The sequence below is a fragment of the Helianthus annuus genome, chromosome 15 (genome assembly GCF_002127325.2).
Source record: "Helianthus annuus cultivar XRQ/B chromosome 15, HanXRQr2.0-SUNRISE, whole genome shotgun sequence".
In the NCBI taxonomy this organism is placed as follows: Eukaryota; Viridiplantae; Streptophyta; class Magnoliopsida; order Asterales; family Asteraceae; genus Helianthus; species Helianthus annuus.
The window spans coordinates 84,236,361-84,242,211 of record NC_035447.2 but is presented as its reverse complement, the minus strand read 5'-3'; the positions used below and the strand labels follow the sequence as shown (position 1 = coordinate 84,242,211).

The 5,851-nt window shown below is 30.3% G+C and overlaps 1 long non-coding RNA gene across 1 annotated transcript; it reads left to right on the top strand.

The window, feature by feature from the left end:
* Positions 1-461: 461 nt before the first annotated feature.
* Positions 462-731, top strand: LOC118487323. The gene is made up of 2 exons (XR_004881371.1): positions 462-500; positions 666-731. It is a non-coding gene; the product is annotated as an uncharacterized LOC118487323 (long non-coding RNA).
* Positions 732-5,851: the final 5,120 nt, after the last annotated feature.

The following is a 5,851-nucleotide window of genomic DNA, read 5'->3' as shown; positions in this document are numbered from 1 at the left end:
CTCATATACATCTCTCCTCTGATTGGGTTCAGATCTTTTTTATTCGTGTCATAGGTCTGATTGCAAGGGTTTTTTCTTTTCGTATTCTGATTTGGTTCAGGTACGTTTTTATTTCCAGTTTGTTTAGTCGCATTATTTTGAGTTTTGATGTAGAAAGAGTTCGTGGAAATAATAACATATTCGGTGGTGTTACAAATGGATATTTTGCTTTCACTGAGGAACACCAGTAACCGTGTGGATACAGGTGCATTGTCTCCGTTTCAGTTCAGCTATTTAAGAAATGTGAGTTTCATACTTTCATTGGTTTTCATTTTATTTGATGTATATGAATAAGAATGCATAATCATAATGTTTTAGTTACTAAATTTGTGGTCTCTTTGTTCTAATTGTGGAAGAATTGTTGTGCTCTCTATTTCTGGTCTAATTTCTTCTTAATTAGTTGTCTTTTTCCTTGCCTGCAGAGGAAATCATTATCTGAGTTTTGGCGGGATTGTCCTATTGTGAGTATATATTTTATCTTATTTAACGATTTGTTTATTTTGTGTTGATTTATTTCATGATTTCATCCTGTTTGTGGCCTTTTAATGAATGAGAGCTTTTTTGTTGAATGTGTTAATGAATGACAAAGAAGATTGTTACTAACAGATCTTTTCATTTTTTTGAAGCTGGCTGATAATTCAAAGGAGCATAATTGCATGCCTTATGAACATTATACCGCAACATTACTTGCAGTATGTTCATGTTATCAGTATATTTGTATTCTATCTTCAAGAAATACAAGCAACTAACTTCGCTTACCATTATGTTCATCATTTGTTTCTAGCCTATAAGCATATACGTTTTACACATCATATCCATTTGTGTTGTGCCACTACTTGAACACAATTACATTCTATCAATTTTTTGTACAAAATAATGGCGTACGAGCTGCTAATATATACGTCATCCAAGTGAAACTTCTTCCTAACATTTCCTTTCTTTATTTCACAGCCCTACTTATGAAGCTTCATATTCAGATGGTTCTGTGGGTAGCGCACCAGGTGAAAGTGGACCGTCGACTACATAGCCATGCATTAGCGGCAGAAGATTTCGTGAATTATTGAATAAAACCGGGAGCTTCATGAACTCCTTTTAAGTTTTTTTCGCTGTAATGTATGTTTTTAGACTTGGCATACATGTTTGCTCTTAAATGGATTACGCAACAAATTTTCCTATTCTATGCACGCCTTAATTTTTTTGTGGCCAACTCATGGTACATGGTGTTATCACGTTTTGTATGTCTTCTCTTGCATTGTCTTTCTACTAATTATCTTTAATCTGTACATAAACATTTTCCCCAAACGCACAGCAAAAAATACGCTAAATATTGGTCATGCCGTGCATCGCACGAGCCTACCCTCTAGTAATAAATAAAAATAAACATCATGTTAAATCATCTTATTAGTAACTTTTCGGTTATTAGCTTATTATACTGGATTGATGGAGAAACTGATTGGTATCCATTGTGTGTTCATGATTTTTTTTTTTATTTATTTAATAATTAATTATTTTGTTATTACCTTTTAAGTTTTGGTTCATTATCTCTTAATTATTACATTTAATATATGTCATGAAACTTCATTCATAATCTGGCTAATAATAAGCATAATTTTTATTACTGTTTATACTATCAATAACAACATACTTGCAATTTATAATCATTGAAAGTTCAACATCCTCGTAAATATACAAATTTTTATTCTTATCTTGTCTTATACAAACTCTTTACACTATGTGTTAGATTTTTTTTCTATTTTATTCAAAAGAATCGTAGCTCCATAATAGGCCATCATGGAGTTGTTATTTTGATATATGTTTTTTTTTTAATTTCGAATAGATCCTGCTACATTATTGTATATTTCATTGTTTGGATCTTAAGTAATAGAAAATTTCTTGGATAAATTGATTAAAATAACTAAAAGATTGTGAACCTTAAGTAAATTATTGATTTACATATACAAATTCTATAATTATTATTCTTTATATATGTTAATCTTTTACTATTCTAAGATTTAAACCTCTTCATTGTGTTTTTATTGAAAAACTTCGAACATTTTTCGATATAAAATAACTTACAACTTATGCATGGAAATTGAGATGAAAGATGCTTTGTATAATTTGGAAAACTTGAAAAAACAGATATTATGTGCTATTATCTAAATCGTAACTATTATAGAAAACATGCTTATATACAAGTAATAAATGAGCGCATGTTAAGTATAACCTAAAATAAATTCATGGAGATATTTGTTTTTTTTTCAAGTTAGAGTGACGAAACCATGTATATGGATATTTGTGATTGGTTATATTGCGATGAGTTACTACATAATATTCATATTTTATAAATAAATACATATTTCATAAAACTGATGACGCATGTTATATCGTAAGGTTGTGTCATAAGTCATTTCTCATAGTGACATAATATAAAGTGATGCATCGTATAATTATCACCTTTACATATTACTATAAACCTTTTTAATAGTGTTCTTGATACATTTTAATATTCAGTCATACCAGTAAGACAAATTAATTATATGTATTTTATTATACTTGATAAGAAGGCATCTTATCAATTATATATTGTATAATTTGACTTTATACAGTATATTTAATATGCTATCGCTTATGCACATAGACAATATTGAATAGAGCAATTGCATTAAAATTGTGGTTTGTTATCATTTTCATGAAATCTTATGAGCATGCTTAGTCACAAAGTGTGAGACTCCATAAAGTTTATTATAAAGTTATGGAGCTTGTAAGATTTTAAAACCGATCAATCTAAATGACTTGGTCATATAACCACTTCTCAATTTATATCATGTGATGAGAAGATTATTTATAAGAAAAGTTAGAATAAAAAAATTTTCCATTCTGGAGTAAGAATATCATTAAAGAATATAAAAGTTTTAGAACAACCACATGTGAAAGTTGTGTGAATCTAATCCATGAAGTGAATGTGATGATATAATGAACAGTGTAAAGGTGAAGATCATGTACACAACTAAGAAAATTGTATTGATGTCACCATGATAGTTGTTTGGTTATAATCCATTCCTTGAACTGAATGTGATGATATAATAATTGGTATAAAGTTCGTAATCATGGTAATTGAGGAAATTGCTATGATGCTCATGTAATGAGATCAACCATGTTAATAATGTGATGACTATACAATGATCGTTATAAAAGTCGTAAGATATAAGATTGATAAATCTTATACGACTCAACTACTTCTCAATTGATGGTAAGCAAAGAGAACATTATTTACAAGGAACAATCGATTAATTTTTTTTCATTTGTCACACTTGAGACATATGCTCCTAAAGTGGCAATATCATTATAAGAGTTATGAAAAAATGAAATGATTTTATACTCATGTGATTGAGTAAATAATGAAAAGCTATGAAGCTTGTTTTGCTTCTACTCCATTCTCAAAAGTGAATGTGATTATATATTAATCATTATAAATGTAATGATGAACCTAATTGAGACACTTGTAATGATAAGATTGACTATAAGAATTATAATGATGGCCATTTTAATGGACCACCAAAAGTGGCAAACTAAGGAGTGATTGCATAACGTGATGGTTTTAACTTTGAAGTTATAATATATTCTCTCGTATCATACGTTTTATATTACATACAAGCAAGTAATACAAATACGATCATAAACCAGAAGTTTATGGATCATAATTATTTAATTAGTTGGCATGACCGGTTAGACCACACCGAGTCAATGATGATGTGAAACATAATGAAGAACTAGATAATAATTAGCATGTAATGTTTTCTCTCAAGGGAAATTATATATTTTCAAAATAAACGAGGGTGTGTATACCTAAATATTCTGGAAGCGATTAAAGGATATGCATATCCCAACATGATACCATTTAGTGTTTTAAATCGATGTATCGTCTAAATGGTTATCAAATCCACAACCTGAAGTTTATGTGATTGTGGCTTAGCTAATGTGATAGCAAACATATTAATCCAATATATTTATTTGATAATAGAGAATTCGATTCTCAAGTTATTAACGATCATTGGAATAAGTTTTATTGTGAAGATAATCACTAAACGTCTACTTTTGGTTACGAAGCCAATGATTATGAGAGGAGAAAAAGTTCATTTAGGTACATGTAATTTTATATATAGTACCATCACTTCACATCAAGCCAATAAGTTATAGTTCTCCCCATACAGTTGGTTTTTGGTCAGGAACCAAAGATGTCTCATCAAAGATTTTGGTTGTGCGACATATATTGAAACTCATCCACTACACCGCACAAAGATAGGACTTCTAAAAAGTTTCAGAATATGTTGGGTATAAATAAATGTCTATGATTAAATACTTAAAGCCATTAGTGAGAAATTCATGTATGGCTCATTGGTTTTCACTTTAGTGAATGAATATTCCCAACATTAGGGGGAGATAACAAGCAGTTGGAAAGTGAAAAGTGAAATGAATTATCATGTCATCTTGATCCTCAGACTATAAACTATGAACTAGAAGTTTAAAGTACAATTCATTTACCAATATTAAAGAACAAATTACCAGAGAAGTTCACTGACCTAAACAGAGTGACTAAGTAAGTCACATAATCAACTGCTTATGCTCCAGTTATATTTGTTTCCCAAGAGGACAACCACATATTTTGTAATGAGTCTATTGCATGCCTGAAGCGTGGTAGACTAGTCGATTCCAATAACAAAATTCCTCAAAAATTAGAGCAAGTAATTAAGATGGTCAAGTCGAGGTTATAGAAATAAGATCTCCTGAATAGACAATAGACATGATGGTTCAAGAAGAACCCCAGGTACCTGAAAATAAAGAGATCTCGATAAGTTGTATCATGTCTAAGATATGTATGGAATCGAAATAAAAATCGACGTCGTTATAGTTTTGTATATAATGTAGCGCTTAAAATGATTCAATGATGAGGATCAAGATTTAAGATCTGCCTATGAATGAATATTAAGAAATGATTGGCCAAAATGGAAAGACGCAAATAAGGCAAAGCTGAATTCTCTAATGACATGGAAAGTATCTGGACCAACAGTACATACAACTGAAGTTGTAAAATATGTTGGATATAAAAGGGTCTTTTATGCGAATTATGTGAAAATCAAATTGAGTGATATAAGGGAAAATTGGTGGCACAATAATTTTCGCAAAGACCTATGATTGATTATGAGGAGACGTATTCTCCAGTGGTGGATGCATTGACTTTCCAATATTTTATTAGTCTGGTAATATAAAGAGTGAAAAGAGATTCGTCTTATGAATGTTATGTATCATTTGATACTGAGAGTTTACATGAAAGTCCTGGAGGATTAAATTATGTAGGTCATGTAAAGTAAGTTCTTGAGAACAATGTGATCATTGTATACATATTCGGATTTTGAATAGGTTATGATTTTTTTACATGTTGGATATAATTGAAACTCCTGATGAGTTTCTAAAGCAATTGGGTGCTTAAAAGGTTAATTGAAACATATTAACGATGTAAAATTGTGCACCAAAAACGTACACAGAAACTTGTACCAAGTGATTGTGATATCTCAATAAATAGTGTACACGCATGGTACAATATGGATTTTGAAGATAAAAGCAAGTGTTCATGACACTTTTGCATATGATATAGATATCTGTGTGTTATAAGGGTAAGTTTATGTAGCAAAACTCATGAAGAGTGAATGCACATGTATATTTGGATAAGATGGGCAGAATTCCCTCATGGATTGATAATGCCAGAAGCATTGATATAAAAACCTCAAGAACGTACTATATGAAGTTGACAAAA